Source organism: Aythya marila (genome assembly GCF_965140915.1).
Source record: "Aythya marila genome assembly, chromosome: 23".
NCBI lineage: Eukaryota > Metazoa > Chordata > Aves > Anseriformes > Anatidae > Aythya > Aythya marila.
The window spans coordinates 2,786,286-2,809,224 of NC_139064.1; the positions used below are offsets into that span (position 1 = coordinate 2,786,286).

At 45.4% G+C, this 22,939-nt stretch overlaps 1 long non-coding RNA gene across 1 annotated transcript in view; it reads left to right on the forward strand.

Moving 5' to 3' along the window:
• Window positions 1-22,655, forward strand: part of LOC309886751 — a 41,029-nt gene extending 18,374 nt beyond the window's left edge. Inside the window, exons 3-6 of the long non-coding RNA XR_014318981.1 lie at window positions 5,800-5,929; window positions 8,030-8,107; window positions 8,805-8,934; window positions 21,939-22,655. This is a non-coding gene — a long non-coding RNA (uncharacterized lncRNA). The remainder of the gene's footprint in view (window positions 1-5,799; window positions 5,930-8,029; window positions 8,108-8,804; window positions 8,935-21,938) is intronic.
• The last annotated feature ends 284 nt before the right edge of the window (window positions 22,656-22,939 follow it).

The following is a 22,939-nucleotide window of genomic DNA, read 5'->3' on the forward strand; positions in this document are numbered from 1 at the left end:
AAACAAGACAAAACTTCTGGTTGCCCTGCCTCCACTCATCTGCAGGCAGCCCCAGGTGCATATATTTAGATTTATACATTCAAAATATAAAATGTGTTCTCCTTGAGCAAATCAGTTTTTACATGTAATGGAGTGAAATTAGCGTCTGTGCAATGTCATGGCCCTGTTTCTTGGTTAAATAAGTTCAAGAATCAGGTTTCTGGGGCGGATGAGGAAAGAGACTGAAATTCAGCATTGTGTGGTACATGCAGTGGCTCCTGCATAGCTCTGTCTCTCCCTGCTTCATTCTCACATCCATAGAAAACAATTTTCTCTCCAGTTAGGTGACCCAAGCTTGTCTGAGGAGTGCTGCCAATGAGATCCCACTAGCTAAAAATATTCCAAACAATTATTTTCTTAAAAGCAGGAGAGGAGCTGCTACTGCCACTGAGGATGTAGGCACTCACCATGGGGAGGAGCTGTCAGCCTCCAGGTGGGAGCCTTGCTGGGGGCTGCAGGATACGTCCTGGAGCCATGCACAGTCTCCTGCCAGCCACCTCTTAACATACCACCACTTTTTTTTAAGAAAAAAGCCCACCACACTCGTCATCACTTCTACAAATACCATTTATAGTAGCATAGCTGTGGCCATTACAGAGTCCTTAATTTCTGTTTTCCATCTATGTTTCTGTAGGTTCTTGTGTTCAGGTAACTGAGCTACTGCATCATGCCACAGAGGAGCAAATGTTGGGGTGGGGGGCTTCCCCTCGCCCCTTTCAGGCCACTGAGGATAAACCCACCTTGAGCATGAGTCATCCCGCTGCCATTTTTTTCTTCCACCCTTTGCCAAGGTCTGGTGACAAGACTGTGATTTCTCTAAAGCTTGTCTTTGTTACAGGTGTGACACACAGCTCATAGGGTTTCATTATGGCTTTCATAATGTATTAATGAAATGTCAAGATCAAGTCATTTATAATTAACAGTGACGTGTAAATGTCATGTCTAACAATTGTAGTACAAGAGTATTTTTTGTGAATGGGCCATTTTTTACATGTGCAACTGACAAAGTCCAAAAAAGCCTTAACCAGTCAGGCAAATGTTTGGTAAAGAAAGATTTTTTTTTTTTCTTTTTCCTCATTGAATCCCTGATAGGCAGTCAGACCTTGTTGTCTGGTGTTCCTAGATCCACAGATAAAGCTTGAGCCATCAATGGAAGCTTTTTTTGAACATTTTAGGGCTTGATCCTATAATAAATGTGGAGTGGATGCATCCTGCATGGTATTGACATGAATTTCATGTGAGTACCCTCTATGTTTTGGGAACCAAAGACAGTGAGGCATGCAGAGCAGGAGCTGTACTACCAAATCTGAGGATGAGTAGCTCAAAAAGGTGCCAGCAAAAATGGGCCCAAGCATGGAGGTATCTGAATCAATGTCCCAGAACCATTGCCCCTTAGAAAGGAAAACAAATTTACATCATAATGAAAAGAAAAGAAATAATGAGGAGGTAGAGCGAGAAATTCTGGTAGTCTTGCAAAGTGAGTACAAGGAGACGTGCAGTGAAATTAAATGGTGACAAATAGAAAATGTTTTAAAAAGCAATTCTTTTTCACCAGTATTTAATTAAAAATGAACCTAATTGCTTTTAGCAGTTAATGGGACCAAGAAGTTTGCAAGCCTAGAACAGATTAGATACTTAAGTTTTTAATAACCATACGTAGAACTTTGCTAATTCGTGCTGATAACTTTCGAGCTGAGTCTAGACTTCACGTGTCAAGGTTTAGGATGAAGTGCAGCAGTTCAGGACCAGGGAAGAACCAGTGGGAAGGACAGCCCTCGACTGTGCAAAGCCGCTGACACTTGTCACTCTTGGAGAAGGTATGCTAGAGAAGTCTGGGTTCTGCCCCAGTCTGCGTCTGTCCCTTGCAAAGGATTAAGCACATAGTTCACCACTGACAAATAAAATGAAGAGTTGATAGATGTTTGGCTTTCCCTTCGGCTCGCATACTGAATAACCATGGTACAGCAGCATTGAAAGTAGTTATCCAGCGGCGTGGTCCACCTGCAGCTCCTTGCAGTTGCTGTGTGTGATGGGGAAGGCTTGTGTGGGCTCTGTACAGAAATGAAAGCAGAGGGAGGTGAAGGATGTCTCCGGGGGCAAGCAGCATCACTGGAAGGGCTGGGTGGAAGAGCCAGGTTGGCTGGATTGCAAGTCTGCACCTAACCGTGTGTTGGGACACTTTCTTTCCTTATTAAATAATTTTCTTGGAACCCTGGTGTTACCAGAAGTAGTAAAAGTTTCAGCACGGACGCTTACGCTTGGTTCTGCTCTCACACCCACTTTGCAGCCTGAGGTTAGAGCTGGGCTTTGGCACACAGGAGCTGGTCACAGAGTGGCTGCTGCGGGGCAAGAGGGGCTTGGGCATGGTGCAGCACTCACCCAGCCCTGCTGCTGGGGGCCTTAGCTGGCTCTTCCCATGGTGCTGGCTGGAAACTGGGGCTGCTCGGGGACGTTCTAGCTTTGGGGTACCTATATCCAGTCCCCTGAATGCTGCAGGCAGCATTTGTATTCCTTGGTGTTAGTGAGTTCTAAGTAATTGTTGCAAGCAGAAGGTTAAACCCATTCCTGGATTAATGTCCCTGATGTGGGTGTATTTTAAAGGATTTTTTTTTTTTTCCCTTGTGTTTGAAGTGCCTTCTCATCTCTTCTGACAAGGAGTAGCAGTTGTGGCACCAGGGAGCGGTTTGCAATAGTGCTGTCTGCAGTCTGACAAATGCCGCAGCTTCCCCTTGGCTTTCTATTTCCTCCCCTAAGTGAGGTGGTTAGGTTTGGAGGACAGGATTTTACAAAAAAAAATAAGGAAGAGAGGAAGAACAGGAAGGAAACAGGAAGGGAAGAAGGCAAGGCACAATTGCTGTCTGCTACAGATCTTGTGGTTTGAGTTGATTTTGGAAATTGTCTTTCCAATAGCTTTTGAAATATGAAAGGAGAACTTATTTATGAAGGAGAACTTATTATTAAGAGAATGAAGATGTTTCAGTCACGTGCTTCCCTTCATTTGTATGTGAAAATGGGTACTGAGTGAGAAATTAAACAGTTTAATGGAAAAAATAAAATCAGTGTCTACTGCTTACTATGTTAGTAATGATGTAATTTGCCTACTGAATCATGTCTGTTTGTAGGGTTCAAGGATGTAAGTCACCGGTCAGCAAGCTGTAACCATAGTGCTGTAATAAATCCACAAGGGCCCTATGTTGGTGGCTGCATTGCCTAAAGGGATCGCTCAGGGCTGTACATCAGAATTAGGGACCTGCCTCGAAGTCTCCTCCATCTTCAGCTAAAGGGGCTGAAGAAATCCAAGATCAGCTGGTGCAATTTTTAGGGCAGTGTGTCCTATAATGCTCTGTTTGGTTTATTTTCCAATATTTTAATTTGGAAATTTTTAACTGCAAAATATGTATATTATCTTGGTGATGGCAAGTATTTTATTTGTGTTTTCTTGATATGTTTGTCACACGCCTTTGAAGTAGAGAATTGTAAGCCTATAGTGACTGCAGAGTTGAAGTGCTAGAAGAGGTTTTCAGGAGTAAAGAGACATGCGTGGCAAGTTTTGAGAATAACGGGATGCAAGGTGAAATCCTAACACTCGGTGTGCAGAGACCTGCACCAGAACTGAGTCCAGGGGTGCTGAAGGGCACCTAGGAAGGATGCAGTGGACCATGAGAGCAGGGATGTGGGGTGCTTGGTGTCACTGTGAACTTGCAATCCATATTGAAGTCAAGGGTTAAATGTCTAATGTATGAATTAGTGCTAGGAATTAAGGAAGACTACTTGTGTGAAATCACAGGCAGGCTTCTTCTGCGTAATAAGAAAGCCTCGTCAAATTATTTAAAGCATAATTCTCTTGAATTTTTAAAAAAGTGGGCCAGTTTTTGCTCTTAGTACGGACAGCAGGGTTTTTCTCTTTTTCCTGCCACAGCTTTAAAAGGAGATAGATCCTCTATAACACAGGCCCGAGACCCCAGTGGTAATTTGCCAGAGTAACAATGAGGGGAACATGAATCTCTCCTTTGACTGGGCATCCGAGGGAGGTTTAAAAACCCCAGACAAGACAGAAATTCACTTGTGGAGGTCGAAGTTTGTAAATCAGCCCCCTTCTTTGCTGCCAGGCCCTCAGCCTGCCTCATGCCACATCGCGTTACGGACGAACGTGGGCACTGCATTATATATTAGCGTGGAGTTGTCCTCAGATACCCTGCTGTGGAGAAAGGCCATTTTTAAATCTTTAATAGGGCATTAGAGCAATTTGCCTGTGATTTAGTTATAAGTGGGCAAGGAGAGTGGTGACAAACGGAGCTGGGAGGCCCTAAAATTCTTTGAATATTCCATGTTTTCCTGGAACTGTTGGGAAAAGGCTGCCAGAAAGGTCTTGGCAGGTTTTCTAGGTGGCTGGCCAAGTCTGAAGCAAATGTGGATAGTTAATAGGCTAATGCAGCTCTGGTTCCAAGTCCGTACGTATGTAACATACGTTTTTATTTAAGAAATCCCACCGCGTGGAGGAGCAAATGTAGTGCTAATATATCTTCCTGCAAGAAAATAGCAAGGGAAAAAACACTGTCATCTTGTAAAGATAAAATAAAGGACCTTTTGCCCTTGCTTTTGGGGGACTCATATTGTGATTTGAAGAAGAGGAGATGTAGGAAATGAAATCAGTAGACAGGCAGTGGCTTTCCCGTGAGGGCCCCATATTAATCGGGAATGGGTTGTGCAGCGGTAGTTTGAGCCTAAGAAAAAGGCAGAAGCCGTTCAAAGAATTGTTTTCCATTCCTAGACTGACTTTTTGTTGTTACCATGGAAGTAATTAAAAATGGCAATTAAGCAGAAAAGTGATCAAACGATGGCTTAGGACCTGGTACATGTGGACAGCCCCTTCTAGCACGAAGCATGAGGCCATCTGTGCAGGTCAGGCCATAAAAACTAGGTGTTGATAATGATCCATCCCAGGTACGGGATGGTTTGGGAAGGGTTTCTTTGTGCACCAGAATCAGAATCGTGGTTCTCTGCAGCCACGGGCACCCAGGAATAGGTGTTTGCTGTCAGGGCTGGTGTGTGCTGCTCCTGGGAAAGAGGAGATCTGATTTCTCCTAGATGCCAGGTGAATTAGCTTTGTAATTTTAAAATCCTCTGCAGTGTGAGGGATTCTTGTTTGTGCTCAGCTCGTGGGGCTTGTCTTGTTTTATTATTAATGGGGAGAAGACTGTGCACAGCCTCGACCATTATAGTGGAACGATTTATTTCTTTGATTAAGCCATTGGTGCAGACCCTGATGTTCTGCTACAGACTCCCTATGGGATCTTTGATGAGTCACTTATTTTTCTTTGTTTTTAGTCGCTGTCTATAAAATAGAGGTCCTTGTTCCGCAGAAGGAGTTTTGTGAAGACAGAGGTACTGATCATATCTGAATTGTTCAGCTTGCCGTGTTCTGTCTCATACTGGAGTTGTAAGTGAGCACACCGTATATCCATATTAAAACACGTTTCATGTGGGCTACCACCATGCTGACGGATACATTCATTAGCTGTAGAGCTAAGATTGACAATATTTATAATCTAATAGTACTCTTAGAAGAGCGCAATCAACTAGAAAAGGTTATCATTGCACTTTAAAAATCCTATTTAAAGAACGTCATTTATTACTGTAACTTAAATAACATCATATGCAGATTGTTCCATTTGTTTTCCTCGTTTTCTCTGTCGTAAAAACGTTGCACTGTCTCTTTGTGTTACAAAAACGACTAAATTTAAACTTCGGGTGTAATAGAGCCTGCGCTGCAATGTGAAGTGATGCAGAAGCACAGACTGGCACCAGGAGCGGGCAGACTGGCTGCTGCGCCTGCGTCCCGCGGCTATTTCTGGCGTGCAGAGGCTGAGCGGTGTCTGCCGGGCCAAACGTAAGTCCTCTGAGGTTGCCGTGTCTTCTCCACGCTCTGACATTCCTGCTCGCTGTCACGTGCCTCTTGATATACGGCTTTCTGATTTTTAATAATGCTCTCAACACTGGTGAAGCAACCAAAAAGGAGTTATTGTATATTAAGACCTCCGCCTCTGGTTTCACAAGAGGTAAGGGAGACTAGACTTGTGCTCAGCCTTCCCCTGCGTTAAAGTTCCCAAGCCTGTTATTTATTTGACAGCAATACCTAAATGCCTTGGCATCCTGTAAATACCCCGTGAGAGGAGACTCCTTGTCCCAGGAGCCTAAACAGATAAGGCAGGCAGAAGAGGGAGCACAAAGAGACGGAGAAACTTGCCCAAGCCACTTAGCACGTCGACTGGCAGGCCCAGGAATAGGAACAGGTCTTTTGGGTTCTTGCCACTGTCACCGCCGATTTGGGATCCATCCGGATGGTTCTGTGCCAGCCTCTGCCTGTCCCTGCACAGGGATCGGCGGTTTGTGCCCACCAACGAGCAACAGAAAATATTTTGGTGTTCTACCTTTTGGTTTGCTTCTTAAGCAATAGCTGAGACAAGTGTTCTTTTGTTGGGAGAAACATGCCCCCCCTTGTTTATTTATTTATTTATTTTTAAAAATTGTGGCAGCCGTAGGCTGTAGCCGGAGTACTAGAAAAGCTGAAAAACAATTTCTGTTTGTTTTATCTTTGAAATAATTCCGCCCTCTCTTTAAAAAGAAAGTGCGTACTGGTGAGGAAAGCTGAGTCTGACGGGTCTTGGGGGATATTTAAGGATGACCATGCATCGAGGTTTGTCAGCTCCTTGTAATGTGTCAGAGCTCTTCACAAACATTAAGGCTCAGAATCGCAGCTTCCTTCTCAAGTGAAATATTTATATAGGGGAAAATTGGACATAGACCGTAGGACAGAGGCTCCACAATGGAAAGGAGATGGAAATAGATCTGTGGGCTGCAAGAAGCAGGCTCTGCCCTCTGCCCTCTCTTTACAGTGTGACCCTCAAGTAAAGAAAAAAAAAAAGTCGATTGAGGGACACCACCTTTCTCATGTAATGGTTCCATGAAATTTCAAACAAATGTCAAGAAAGAAACAAAATGCTCATCAGAGAGGAAGTTTTTGTATGGGTTAACAGACTAATAAAGCTCCATCAATTAGTAACTGAAGTATTAAAAAACATGTCAGGCTTTCAGTATGAAACCTCAGATCTTAAGAATTATCACCACCAGCTCAAAATGGCCATATTTATATGAAATTTTAGTGAGGTTCTTGGAGCTTTGGTCATGTTTTGAATGAATCAAGCCTTATTCGAAACTTCTTGTGGACCTGAAACCATGTGAAATATGAGGGGTTTCAGGTGCTTTATGCAATATGGAAATGGCAAATCATGCAGGAGTAGATGGAGTACATTTTTGCGTGACTTCATCCAGAGAAGTTTGAGTTTCACCTTGAGTTTTGGGGTTTGGTTAAATCCGGTATGTATAGGAGAACTCACGGACAAGAGCAGCTTATGAACTCCCCGTGGGCAAAACACACATAACTCTAGGTACTGCATTCCTGCTTCTCATGCTCTTTCTTTGATAGTGGATGAATTCATCTCTGTAACCTTTCTTTTAAATCTCTGTCACATCCACTGACCTTTTGTTGAACTCCTCCCATTTTCCCAAAGTTGGTTTTAAACTGAGGGCACCGAGTGGTGCAGAGTTCCAGGACTGCAGCACCAGGAGGTGAAACTGCCTCGTTTGTCCTTTTCCTTCCTTTCCTCACCTTGGGATAGAATTGTTTTATGGCTTTGGCACCTTACTACTTTAATTGTCCTCCATTATCGAGGAATTGATAGAGTTGCAGCTCAAAGATCTTTGAGAAACCTCTTAGCAGAATTGGGTTGAGGCAGAAAAAATACAACGATCCCCTCTCCAAGCTGAGGCACTGTCGGGGCAGTGCCTGGGGGAGGTGATTTACTGTTATATGCCTTGTTGGGTTTGGAGATGAGAGCTGGTGGGTGAGTTAGATTAAAAGGAATTGTTGGTGATGAAAAGGAATCTCCATGGCCATCAACCACAATCCACCCTCTTTGTCGACTGACAGGGCAGCCGATGAGGATAACGAGAGTAATCTGGACATAGCAGCTGTCTTCTGAGGACCTCAAAACTCTCTGTGGACACGGTAAGCTTTGTTGTGATGGTTTTATATATGGTAGGAAGCAAGGCAGGAAGAGGTAAAACAATTTTATAACTGCCTTGATGTGGAATGGACAGTGGTATACAAGACAGTGACATTCAAATTAGAAGCCTTTGGTTGTCAAACTCCTTGCTTGGGAGTTGGAGCGCTCTTCTGGTCATGCCCAAACCATGGCACTTTGCCCAACTTTGCTTTCCTTGAATGTGCCCCACACTGAATTTGTTCCCTTCCTCAATCTGTGTTAGAACTCTTTATCTATATTAGTAAATGTTTTTTCCTCTGCTGAAGATATTGTATTAATTCTTAAGCTATTCTCATATATGCTGCCCATATAGCTGAGATAGAATTGCTATTTCCTAAATAACATTTGTATGGTAAAATCACCCATTTTATTTTTTCTGCTACAGGAGAATGAAGGGCTCAAGTTGGTCTGTAGTGAAGTTACTGAGTTGTCTCAAAAAGACCTTAAGGTTTTCTTATGAATGCTTAAGTCCCTAAAGCATCCCCTCTGGCTGAGCATCCCTTCTCCTATGTCTTCTTTGAACCACTAATTCCAATTCATTTCAGAAAAAAATAGTAATAGTTTGGTTTTACTCTGCTTTCTCCTATAACTGTGCAGCTACCGAGGTTTCCTTTGAACCTGTGTCCACGATTAAATTCATTCTTCCTTTCTCTTTTCCAGCTTCTCTCTGCAAAATTCCTCTCGCTCTATTTCTATGAGAACTATTCCTGCAAACTGGGTCCCTAAGAGGATTAGCAAAGGGGATACCAATTTATTTATACCCACCTCAGCATGGTAGCAGCCAAACACTGTAAGTTGCTGGGTTATTAAATGGCCTGTAGCACATGAAAGAAGCTTCAATCTTCTGGGGCAGTTCAGAGTGGACAGGTGTCCACCTCACAGCTGCTCCAAACTGATCCCCAGTTTTGGCAATATATATATTTTTTCTTTTTAACCTGTTCACATTGGTGATATGAACAGGAGTGCTCAGGACTAAATGGACCACAGGCATTTGGTCCCTTTTAAAATATAAGAACAATTTTCAGGCCTCTTTCCATTGAACTTTTTGAACTGATAAAAAATAAAAGAACAAAAGAGAGATACGGGGAGTTAGGGAAATCCCTCAGACTTTCTCTGTTTAAATTCCAAATTCCTGGCAGTCACAGTGTCAGGTGATGTTGCTGTTTGGGTTTGCTTCTATAGTGCCTGGCTTGCACAGTCCCAAGCTGAGTTAAATACGTGGCTATGATCAAAAGAGGATGACGCCTCCATTTCTTTGTGCCAGCCTGGAGGCCCTTAGGTGTTGGAGTCTAAGTCTTTGAAAAACAAGGTTGCTGGACTCCAGTAAATAAAGTGTCCAGATGCTAGTGATGATTCATAAAAGCAATTAAAAAAGGAAAGTGCTTCGCAGCTAAGCGTAATGTCTTGGTTTGAAGATGTCCTTAAGTGTGTGTAATGATGCAAATAGTGGTCAGTGGATAGTGACTGCTGTGTTTAAGATTACGAATCTGTTTCCAACATAACTCTTGTCTTCACGTGGTCCTAATGATCAAAGCCACTTTTTTTTTTTTTTTTTTGGTAGCCGAATCTTCTTTATTTAGTCTGTATTTCAAAATAGATAGCTCCCATTCCTTCTTAAATTTGTGAAATTAAAAAAAAAAAACACCTCCAATACTAATACTAATCCCAATACTAAATGAAGATTTAGTATTTTCCATGTGAGAAATGTGTTTTTTGAAATTTAGACACTAGAGATGGCAAATGTTTGAAATTTATCAAACGCGATTTGGTTGGGTTTTTTTGTATTGTTTTTATTTTCAATGCTACCTTCTTGCATTACGGCCTTGACCTTCCACATACACAAAGCACCTCACTTGTACAGCTTTCAAAGTGATTTGTAATTAGCAAGGCTGAACTCTGCTAAGACACGACTAGGGTTCTTGTTGCATACAGAGATCCCCCAGCATGGCCACATTGCCAAGCGAGACGTAGACCCCGAGGCATATTCTACAAGCTTCTCAAGTCAGCTCAACCAACTGTTAGCTCTTAGTCATGGCTCTTGGGCTGCTGTTCTAGAGCAGACGCTTCCAGTCGTGCCAACTTCTCCAAGTGGATGCCTCTGGCTTCTCTCGAGGTCTGTGTATAGTCCGAAGCTGGGGCTTGGCTTTGCTTTGCCCTCACATACTGCCCTTGATTAGACCAGCCATATATGCTAAGGGAAGCAAAATAGTTTACTGATTTATCATGGATCATTAGATGGAGTAACTCTTCTTAAAACATCACCAGTATGGATACAATAATTAGAGATGTGCTTTTGTTAACATTGCCAGCCTCTACCCTCTTGTACAGTACCCTTGGGTACTAAATAATTACCCACTTTGTGTGGTTATCTAGCTCACTAATTACCCACAAAAATTGGGGTCAGGTGTTAACTGCTTGAAATAAGTATCCTCCAAAGACTTGGTTAAATTGTGTAAAGAAATTATGTGTTTGCAGCAAAACTTTACAAAAAAAAAAATCAAACATTTTTTGTTATTGTTGTTGGAAGGAAGATAGGGGAACATGAAAAAGACAATGGGTGTAAATAATTCTCTGTGATGGCAAAATCTTACCTACTGCTGTGATGCTGAGGATGGTATCTGTACGGGTAGTGAAAGGATGGTGGCAGATACAGTCTCTCTAATCCAGTCTACTTTTCCCAAAGATTAGATCCTTCAGTACACAGGGTTTGATTCTTCCCCTATCTAGGCTGATGTCAATCAGGATTGTGTCGGTATAAATGAGAAAATTTGTATGCATGGATTCCTGGACTGCCTTTACTGCATAATTCCACCTCCTCTATCACCCAGGGACTTCTGCATTGCACCCAATAATTGAATTATGTATTGTATACGTATTTCCATATGTTTATTTTACTCGTTTCAAACTCTGTATGCATGCAGAATTTCATTCTAAGGCTGCTGCTCATAAAATGTAGCCTGCTTTGAGTAATAATTTAATTCCTGTGTTCAGGGAGTTACCCCAGTGAGTCAAAGATTTCTAGATAGCCCCACCCTCCCCAACTTCCCGAACACTTACACTGCAGTCACTTTCTCTTTGCCAGACCCACACAAGACGCTGAACTAGCCAAAATCCCAAGAGGCAGCTTCCCCTGCCTCCCCCATTCTAGCCCCAGAGAACTAGGAAGCAAAGCCACAAAAACCCCGAAACCAAAGCCCTTGAAAATACCTGGCAAGGCACAGAGGCACGTTTAACAGCCCGCCTCCCTAACCTGGTGCCTCGCATAGGTGCTGGCTGTCTGCAGTACAAAGGATTTCAGTGGGAACTAAGGGAGGTGCTTCGGAAAACCTTCCTGTGCACCCTCAGGAGCCGTGGATATCCAGCTGCATTCACCGCTGCAGTCCTAAAAGCACCTGTGCAGTGCCCGGCGTAACAAAGAGACCGCCCTATTTATTTAGTGCTAGGTGCTTTATGGCGAGTAGCACCTCCTGCTCCCACAAGCAGTCTGTACAGGGGCAGGTATAGGGCACTGGTGGCGTGTTTCCAAACCCCAGCCCCATAGATCTGGTGGATGTGGGGTGGCAGGTGAGGCCCCACATGGCAAGGTGGGTGTCTTGTGGGGCGTACCTGCATTGTGCAGCTCTGCAGGCACCAGCCTCTAAAAGCACAATGCAGATTTAGTCGTCAGCCTCTCTCCCCCCCCCCGCCCCCCCCAGCTCCCTGCTGATGTTAACTGTCTGTATTATTATTTATCGTTATCAAGGGATTTGGTTTGATCAATGAAGTGTATATGCGTCTGACGGACATTGGGAGAGGAAATGCTTGGAGAATGAGTAACATGTCTGCAGCGGAGGGTGTGTGTGTGTGAGGGAGAGAGAGGGAGAGCATCGGTCCTAGGAGCAGTGACTGATGAGTTCATTTCAAAATCCAAGGGCATATAGCTGGTAAATTAGCACATCTTGCAAATATAGTCTGGGCTGCGAGGCAGCAGCGGGGCTGCCATTGAGCGGAGGGCTGGGTTGTGGGGAGGGCTCGGGGGGTGGAGGGGGGGGTCGAGGAGAGGAGCTTGGCAGCTCGAAAGTCATCGCGGGCATGAGGCAGGCAGCCTGCTGCCTCCCTGCGATTTCCACGGGCGGCTGCGGGCTGCAGCGTGCCGGGGGGGGGGCGGCGGGGGGAAAGCCGACAGAGCAGCAGCAGCGGCGGATTTTATTGTTTTAAAATCCAGATCCAGCCAGAGGGATGCCAGGCGAAGGGCTGCGGTCCCCCTATTCCCCCCCTTATCCCTTCCATCCCTCCCCCCTTCTTTTTTTTTTTTTTTTTTTTTGCTCCCCCCCCCATCCTCCCCCCCTCAAGCACCCCCGTAGGATGGCGGCGTGGGGCAGCAGCCGGCTGCCGGAGGGGTCCCGGGGGCTGTGGGGTTTCTCCTTGGGGGCTTTGGGGTTTCTCCCGGGGGCTGTGGGGTTTCTCCCGGGAGCTTAAGGGATTATTGGGGAGGGGGGAGCCGGGCTGATGTGTGTGCGAGGCTGGCGGCGGCGGCGGGGGGAGCCGGGTCCTTATTCTGTTAAAGATTTAAGTAGGCATGCAAGGAATCTCTAGGATAGTTGGCAAAGGGCGAGGGTGGGGAGGGGGGGGGGGGAAGGATCCAAAAGAGTCTGTAACCAGACACTGAAGCTTTCCAGGAGTGAGAGTGTGTGAGAGAGACGGAGACAGAGCGAGAGGAAGAGAGGGGGCAGTGTGGTCTAGTACATTTTCATCTGGTCGTTGATTTGAGCCTGATGCTTGCTGTCCCTCAACAGCCTCCCTTGCCTGGATTTTTTCTTTCCCCCTCTCCTCTCCTTTCCCTTCTACTTCATCGAAGCCTAGGGGAGCCAGTAAAGATTAAATGTGCTTTCTAAAAGGCAGCCACTTCATGCAGCTATGTCTACTCCCCCCCTCCCCACCAGCCGTCCCCCCCCCCCCTTTACTCCCCCCTTTTTGAAATTAAAAAAAAAAAAAAAAAAAAAAAAAAAAGGAGCGAGGGGGAGACAGAGAGGGGGAGAAGGAAGGAGGAGGAAGAGGAGGACTGTAGTTTAATGATGTCGGGACTGGCTGATCCAGAAGGAGGAAAAAAAAAAAAAAAAAGGAGGAAAAAAAAAAAAAAAAAGGCAAAGATTTGAGATCCTGGACGAGGAAGGACTTTGGTGAATGGGCTCAGACTCCTGAGGTGAGAAAAGGACGGAGGGAGTGCCGCCGGGTCGGTGATGGGGCCCGTGACCGCTGTGCGGGGCCGTGCGGGGCCGGGCCGGGGGGGGCCGCTTTGGGCAGCGCTGGGCGCGGAGCGGCGGAAATTTGGGATTTTTCCCCCCCCCCCCTCCGGCACCTTCGGGCTTCCCCCCGGTTCTGCCGCTGGGCCCTGAAGCAGCTCCAGAGATGGGTGGAGGGTGCAGCTCCATATTATTTATTTGGGGGGGGGGGGAGGAAAGGGGGGGGGAAATAGAGGGAGGGGAGGGAGGGAGGGAAAGGGGGAGAAGAGCGGGGAAGGAGGTGGCGAGCTGGGGACGAAATCCTGCTCTCGGTTATGGCCGGCGTAAATTTCCATTGGCTGGGGTTGCACAAGGTGCTCGGAGAGGAGTCGGTGCAGGATGGAGACCCTTTTGTGTGTGTGTGCGGGGTGGGGGGGTGGGGGGGGTGCGGGTGTGCGCGGGGCTCGGGGACCCTCCTCTCCCCGGGAAAAAAAAAAAAAAAAAAAAAAAAAGGGGAAAAAAAAATGGGTTTTTCTCCAGGTTTGCCTTCGAAAAAAGCCCGGCCCGCGGCTGGCAAGGGGAGAGGGCGGCCGGGGCTGACAGCCTGGGGCTTGCTCTGGCTCCCGGCTGGCCCCAGCTGATGCAGGGGCTGGGAGCGGGCCGCAGCTCGCAGCCCCCCCAGCCCCCCCGCTTTAATAACGCCGCTGATAATTATAATTATAATAACAACGGCGGCGGCGGTGGGAGCGCGGAGGGAGGAGGGCGGCAGGCGAGGTGCTGCGGAGGAATTCGGTTCCTTTTCCTTTTTCCCCCCTTTTCTTTTCCTTGATATATTCCTTTTTTTTTTTTCCCCTTAAAAAAAAAAAAAAAAAAAAGATGTTTTAAAAATGCAAGCGGCTTGCCCAGCTGCACACACCCACCCCTCGCCTCCCTCCCCCGGCTTGCGCACACCGCACGCTCGCACTCGCTCGCTCGCCCGCGCTCGCTCGGGTGTCAAAACCCGGCGGGCACCCAGCCTGGTCCCGGCTCTGCCCTCCCTTACCCCTGCCCTTACCCCTGCCCCTTGCCCCTGCCCCTGCCCGCCCGGGGGCCCGCCCGCCCCCCGCCGCCGGGGCTTTTCCCCCCCAGCTCTCGGCGCTGAAGACTGGAGCCTCCCCCGCTTCCAAGTGGTGAGTTTCTACCTGATTTTCTTGCGACTCGGGTTTTTTTTTTTTTTTTTTTTTTTTTTTTTTCTTCCTCTTCTCCATCCCTGCCGGCCGCGGGGCTGGCGGAGGGGGCGGGGAGGCAGCGCCTTTATGCTGCTGCATGCTTTGTGCCAGGCGGCTGGAGGGAGAGCCTGCATATTCCTGCTCTTATTTCTGCATTCCTTTTCGTTGAAACAATGAAAATAATTCCGTCACTGCCCCGAACTTCCCTTCCTTTCTTCCTCTTCGTTATTTAAATGCGGAGACTTTTAATGTATTTGTCGCAAGCGACGTTGTTGGAAGCTGTAAGGAACCTGCCGCGCCTTGTCATTTTTGTATAAACGATTAAAAATGGAATGTATTCTCTCAACAGAGGGTCCTTAGAGAAGCTCTTTCCTTCCACCTGTGTGTCCTGTTTTGTAATCTTGAGCCATGAATTGAACTTGCCTGCTATTCTTTTCCTCTTTCTCCTTTTTATCTTTTATTTTTGATCCCTTTTTTTTGCAAGAAATAGTTTGTTGCGCCCCTCTCAATCCCTGAGACCCTAACTTGTGATGTTTAGCTTTTAAATCCACGGGTTAGGCTCTTGGGAGCTGTGAGTTGTGCTTTGACATCTTTATTTTATTTTATTAAAAAAATATCTTATATCTATGTATATGTGTGCGCGCGTGCGTATATATAGAGACGTATACACACACATACAATAGTGTTTGGTAGACCTTTTAAGGGAAAAAAAAATAAATAAGTGTATCTCTCCTCCTTAGGGCTGATCAGCTAATAGTAGGGCGGTGGTTGTGGCCATTTACCTTAAAAATCTCATCTCGAATTAAAACCAGCGTTTGGATGACAGAGATTTTTTTTTGTGTGTGTATATTCCGGAGATAATTTTACAGCTGATGCAGATATGGGGGTGTATGTGTGTACACATATAGCGATTATTATATCCGCGCGTGTAGATAAGATATACACGATATGGATGCATGTAAATACAGCTATTGAGGTGTGTGTATAGATACACATATGGACGATACGTGTGTATGAATATGTATGTAGGTAAATAAAACCCTAGATATGTATATATATTTACATATGTAGGTGTATTAATATCCATGCCTGTGTTTTCATATTGAGAGAGAGACTTGCCTTGCTGCAGGCCAGTGCATATAGCATCTCTCTCTCTCTCTCTTTTTTTTTTTTTCCTCCTTCTTGAGAGCAGCACAGAGTACCCTGAGAGCGTAACAGTAACAGCTCGGTACATTGGTGCTTGACCTCAGCTGAAATCCCAGCATGCCTCATGCTTCCAAGTTTAAAACTGAACGATTAATCTTAGAAATGTGCTCCGTGGGTTTTAAAAAAAAAAAAAAAAAAAAAAAAGGCCAAAAAAAAATTATATATATATATATATGAAAAAGCCAGGGGACGGGTCGGATCTTCCTGATTGTTAGATCGAAAATAAAGAATAAAATGGTTGCATGTACCGGTGGTTGGAAATTACTGAAAAGAAAATATTGAGCAAATGCTGAAGTTTTGTTGTAGTGCTTTTCTGGAACTGAAAACTTTCCTGGTTTTTCGGTCAAAACGATCTGTAAATGGCAAATGTTAAAAATGTTCCTGCTGCTGTTTTTTCTTATTAGATTTTTAAACCGCTGTAAAACTAATTATGGTTGGAACTGTATTGCTTATCTCTGTTGTGCGAGGCGATTTATAATGAAGTTACTGTACCTTGTTATGGCACCGAATTACTGTTTGATATCTGAATGCAAATGCTTGAACTTCAAACACAATGCACCAAAACTCGCTCGCCGCTGTGGCAGCTCGGCATGAACTAGCTTAGGCTATGGACGGTCCCGGGGGTGCGCAGCTACCGACCTGGAAAAGGTTTTCTGCCTGTCGCTTGATTTTTGTGATTTTTGTTCCTAACTTTTTTTTTTTTTCTTTCTTTCTTTCCTTTTTTTCCCCCGACGCCCTAATCCCCCCGCCTATTTTTTTATATTTATTTATTTATTTATTTTTTCGGGAGAACAATGCCCACAAAGCCTTTTTTTTTTTTTTTTTTTCCCTCCTCAATTTCGGGCGTTACATTCCCCCCCCCCCATCCTCCTTCCCCGAAGCCGGCTTTATTTTATTTCTCACCTGCCCCCCCCACCCCTCCCTCAACCATCCCACCTTTGTACCCCCCCTAAGGGCACCCTATCCCTTATGGGGAAGGTGGGGGGGGAACAACCTTACTGCTCCCCATCCTCCCCGGCCCGGCTTTTGTCCTCCGGCCTCCGCGGCCTCTCCCGCATCCTCCCGCACCCCGCGGAGCCTCCCCCCCCCCCCCCCCCGCCGGCCTCCGCGCTATTGTCTGCGCGGGGCGGAGCGGGACTTGCGCGGGGCTGCGGCAAAACAATGGCACGGGGAAAAGGGAGGGGGGGGGGACCACGACATCGAGGGGGGGGGCTCGCCCTGCTGCTGCTGCTGCTGCTGTTGCTGCTGCTGCAGGGGCAGGACCCGCTCCGGCGCAGTGAAGAACATAATTGGGAGCCGGTTCAATCGCTCCCCGTCTAGACTCGCCCAGACGCATCAATTAGAGGGGCTGGAGGTTTGAAAGGGCTGGCGCGGCTGGAGAGAGCAGGGGCCTGGGTGATGGGAGGCGAGGCGAGAGAGGAAAGCCAGGGGGAATTAAAAATAGCGATTAAAAAAAAATATATATATATATATATTAATAATCATCGGCAGGAATTGGAACTGGGAGGAAGAGCACGCTGCTCCCCCCCCTCCGCCACCCACCTTCCTTTTCCAGTGGAAAAGGCGAGGTTTTTTGCAAGAGAAAAATTCCCCCTCCCGAAATATATCGCATTTTCTGCCTCCTCCTCCTCCTCCTCCTCCCCCAGGCGAGCAGCTCGACCTCCGCGAGTCCGGGCACAGGGCACGCAGGTTCAGGGGGCTCCTGGCCAGGGCTGGGCGGGCGAGCTGGGGAAATGGCAGCGGTCCCGAGGCTGAATCGCGGTGCAAATACCCAGGTAGAAACCTTCCCCTGCAAACCCACGCAGCCAGAACTTCTCCTGCTGCATTTTAACCTCCTGCAGACAAAAGGAGGGATGCCGGGGTTTGGTTTTATTTTTTTTTTCCTTTATATATATATACGTGTATTTATTTTTTTTTTTTTACATAACTACAAGGCTTTCTTGTGTTAGTGTTATACCATTTATTTGATGATAATTTCATCGTTCTCCAGAGTTATGTTTTCACTGGAATAAAAGAAAGCTGTGGATAAAAAGCAATTTTAGACGTTAAGAGAGAAATGGCAGAGAAAAATAAATGTTGGGCTTTAACAAATAGCATAAGTAAATCAGGCTGAGTAAGGATTGGTAATCTTATTCAGCACTAAAAAAAATAGTAGTTTAAATTAAAAATATATAGTATTATATATCTTATTTATTATCATGAAATTTAGTTTAATGCTTTCCTAAGTATTCTGTGCAACATGTAATGCAAATAATTAAAAAAGGGGAAAGATAAACAAAGTAAAGGCATATATTTGGGGAAAAATGCATTTAAACCTACCCCCCTCCCCCAAATTTAGCAAAACTCTGGTGTCTGGGAGTTTTGTCTGAGCAGCAACTGTAACATTTAGCTCTGTGACTTTGACCTCGTTGCAGCTTAGTTGTGACTTGCTTTCCCAAGTTGAAAGGCATGGGGTTTGGTGGCAGTAAAGGAAGAAAAAAAAACCAACAAAAACCAAACTCCAAGGCATTCTGCAGTTTTCCATTGTTGCTCTTTTATTTCAAGGGTTAACGGTACATAAAGTTGCATAGGGCTGTAGCTCAGAAATGAAGAATACTTTTTCTGTCTTTTCTTTCTGAATCATTTCCAAAGTATATATGGATTTATGGATTTATTGGGCCAGATACCAAATTCTAGTTGAGATATTGCGATACTGTGCAGTGGCTAGTGCTGATTAAGTGATTGATTATTTTCTAATTGATATCTAATTCAAAACTTGATTCTCATTATAAATCTTTGACACCAAAAATGCAGCATAGGTTGAACTCTGATTGCAGCCTCTTCACAAAGTCCTATCAGCCCAGTCGGAGTGCTAGCTGAAAATGGCAGCATACATCTCTTTTTTTTGTTGATTTTATTAACTCTTTCATTTCTCTGCAATGAAGTCCTTGGCCATACTTCAGTACTTTAACGTGATGAAATGTTTATTCATAGTATGTTTGTGCACAACCCTGGTAATAATAGAAGGCTCTGTGCTACTCAGAGTATAAGGTAAATGTTAATTTGCCGTTCTAATGTGCAGATTTTTTTTTTTAATATAATGGTTTTGACTATTTTAACGGCCACTTCTCTTTTGTGCTGCCCTGATTTTTGTTCACTTTTCTGCAAGTGAAGTGGGACGCAGGTATAAAGTTAAGAAGTTCAAAACGTGGGCTTGCAGAAGGTTCAGGTTTCCCCCTGTCACTGTGCAGCTCTGCAGGCTGCTGCTCTCAGTGCTTGGAAGAGGAGCCTCTCTGCCAACTGTGCCGCATTCTTGCTGCCCTGCCTTTTTCCCAGGGCTCAGAAGGAAAGAGCATCCCAGTTCTTCTTCACTCTTGGGAATACACACATTGTTTCAATAATCCAAGCAATAAATGCTAATTAGTAATGCTTAAGGACCCTACCAGTCAGAGTAATTATCATAATTTACCTCTTCCTTGTTAAAAACGTTCCTTGTTGATTTAAATTTTTTTTTTTTTTTTTTTTGAAGCGATAGTTTCTTTCCTCTTCCTCTGGAAAGCACTCCTGGTTGCATTAGCAGTAAGAACACGGGGCTGCTGTAGCATCGAGGCACGTTTTGCATGTTGCATAGGGAACTGGAGCTAGAGAAACACATGTAAAGCTTTTCCCACACATAAGATTTTATTCTAAACCTGATATTTTTGCTTTGCCTTCCCTTTCCGCACCTCCCCTGCTCCAGCACCACCAAAACCCACTTGCAGAGGGAGAACAAAGGAAATCGCTAACTCTAAAGGCATCATTAAGTAGGAACAGCACCAGCAAGATAGTGTGTGTGATATGACAACATATTTTATTGCACAAAAGTAGAGATAATTAAATAATTCAGCGGTATTCTTAGCTAATTAGCACAAAGATCTTTCAGAAGCCATCAAGAAAATGGATCTCATCAAATCTAATAATATGCTACATTTCCCAAAGACGCTGTGTTTTCCAACGTTGCCACTGCTTCGCCACCTGATCCGATAGCACAAAAGGTTACAAATAGTTGCACATTTAATTGGACTCTTTGCCAAGGTAATCTTTTCTGCATAAAGTGATTAGGTATTTAGGGGAAGCGAATATATGCAGCTGAAATTCTCGATATTAGCCAATAATGGAGAAAAAAAATCACAGCTTCAGAAAAGCCAGATCTATTATAAATGATCCATTAAAAAGATGAAATTATCAGCTAGGAGCCATTTTGGGGCTGATTGCGATGGGGCTGACTCACTTTGATTTGGATTTGGTAAATTAATGCTGGTGTCCGAGATCTTTTTATAGAGCTAATTAGGGATGTAGATCGCCCGCTTTCTGAATTTCTTGACATTGAGAAATGCCTGGCAGAGCCTAGGAGAGGCCTGGGACCCCTGCTTTAATGTGCTCTGCTCTAATTTAAGGCCAGTGGTCCATACTGGGAAGGACTCTGCTCCCATCAGGGGAGTTTTAGGTCTTCATGTAGGGTGGCTGTAGCTATCATGCCATGCAGACGCTTTTCCCTCTAGATGGATGAGTTTTTTTGGCAGGAATCAGTGTCTGAATGTGTTCCTGGGCTGGCGATGTACGGCTCCTGTACAGGGGACCAGGCTGCCTGGACCAGTACCTGCAGGGCACTGCTGCTGCTCCTGGAAAACTCCGGGAGGTGTGTTCTCAGTAATTAAGTGCATCAAATGTTGCTCAGAAGATCTCATTATACTTCCTCGATCTAAACGTACACACAAGTTCATGTGATGCATGTGCAGACTGTAATTTGCTGTCTGTACGCAGGATGCTCAGGGTTACTTCTTCCCCTGCTGAACAAAGGAACGTCTGAAAAGCTGACTCTGTCAGTGGGTTAAACATCTCCCGTTTTAAGTAAATGTCAGCTCGGGGCTCACACTTCCAGTAACGGGAGGGGATTTGCACCAGACTTTTGGATGCAACACTGGTTCTTGCTTTTACCCCGAGCCCAAACTGGACTGGGCTTCCGTGTTACGGTTATGGGGCATGTTGGCTCCATGGGCACCCAGACCTGTAATGCTGTGGGGTGAGACATCAGGGTTTGTGATTAATTAGTGTTATGCACTGAGCTGGTGTGCACCCTGAAGTCACCCAGTGCCCGATCCAGTGAGGTGAATTGAAAGAGGGCAGGTTTAGCTTAGGTATAAGGAAGAAATTCATCATTAAGAGGGTGGCGAGGCCCTGGCTGCCCCAAGGAAATGTGGGTGCCCCATCTCTGGCAGCACCCAAGGCCCGGCTGGATGGGGCTGAGGCCAGCCTGGGGTGGGAACAGGGGTCGTGCCCATTGCAAGGGCTGGAACAAGGTGGACTTTAAGGTCCCTGCCCACCCGACCCCTTCCATGACGGTCCGATTCTGTGCTAAGAGACTTTCCCTGCTCAAAAAAAAAAAAAGAAAAAAAAAGATGGAGACTGATTTATGTAGGGTAGATGGGAGGGAATATGAGGAGAAAAGGCACCAAAAGGTGAAGTGATTTGCCCAAGGAAACATAGCACATCATTAGCAAAGCAATAATTCATGCTTCCTGGTTTATGGGGCTGCTGTGCTTAATAGTGTACATTCCTCCTCTGTGGTACTTTCCAGGTTGTGAATAAGGTTACTGAAATGCCAGGGGACCCTCTTATGTACCCCCAGATGTAATTATGAAAGAATATGTTACTTCTCTGAGCCAGTCAGGCATTTTTTCTCTACTTTTTTTTTTTTTTTCTTTTTTCCTGCCATTCACCCAATGCTCTAGCAACTATGTTTGATATATGAGGACATTACAACCAATTAAAAAATAAAAAAGATAGGTTTTCAAGATGAAAGACGGGTCTCTGAATTACAAGGTAGTCAGAGGGGCTGTGGAAGGCTGAGACTCTGTACTGCAATTGTTTTTATTTAACAGCTCTTCCCACACTGTAGCCAAAGACTCTCTAATCTCCTGGACTGAAATGCCTCATGGTTACAGCACCATTTATTTGCTGGCTCTTGTTCGGGTGCTCCAGTGTCATGCTCACAGGGCTGCACCTACAACGGTGTCTGAACAGAGTGGGCTGGTAATGGGGTGCTGGATCTAAATTGTATATTAATTAAAGGGGGGGGTGAGAGGAGGTGGGGAGGGAGGGAAGGCAAAAGAAGGATGAACATAGGCTTGCTGTGCGATATGTGCTTCTCATGCTTTAAGTCCTTTAAGTAAGGAGGCCTCCAGCAGCAAATGTCAAAGGATGGCTTGGGCTTCTGAGGACCAAGGAGTAGATTAGCTCTGGCAAAATGTACTTCTTGCTGCTGACTCTCAAGCCACAGCTACTCGTGTCAAACAGCCAACACGCTGACCGAAACCTGGTGATGTTTGCTGCTGTATAATTCTGGAAGATGGGACAAAAAGGGCACCAGTTGGTGTTCTGTATGGCAAAGAGGAGAGAGAATAAGCTAAGTCAGCTCCTGAGAGAAAGTCTCCAAACAGCTCCCTCTGTCTACTACAAGAAGCTGAACCGGTGGCTTCTGATCCCTGGAAGGCTGTCGGATGATCACAGGCCATTATATACTTCTCACTTGACTGCCCTGCTGGTAACTTCAGTTTTAAGATGAATTATGCAAGAAATGCTGTGAAGGATCAGACATTCAGGAGCTGAAGAGTCCTGCCTCAGTGTATGAACTTGTTTCCGTATGAAGTCTGAGACTCACCTGGATGTCAGCTTCGCTGGAAAGGACAAAAAAATAAGTGGAATGAATCAAAAAAAAAAAAAAAAAAGTGTTTGGTGGACTTTGGTTTCTTTGGTTTTCCTGTGCACACAAGTGTTTGTATCATGTCTGAACTTGCAAAGAATATACTTGGTTATTCGCAAGGAATCCAGTAAACGGTGAATGTGTAAATCAGTTTCCTGCAGTGTGTTTGTCTCATTTGATCACCCCTGCCTGCCCTTTCCCCCAGGGTCCCCCCTTGCTTTTGGAGCACCTGGTTTCCCCCGAGGAGGGGACGAAGTGCTTGGGGCTGGGGTCTGCTGGGGCTGGGAACCACTGCGTCGGGATGAGGGCTGGTGGGGGGCACCTCACACACAGACGGATCAAAATTTACCTTCAGATCTTTCCTTCTATTTCCACTTCACAGCTATCTAGCAGAGCAAGGTGGTTTAAAAGATGCGTTGCATTTCACTGTTGAAGGCCAAAATACGCAAAAAAAAAATC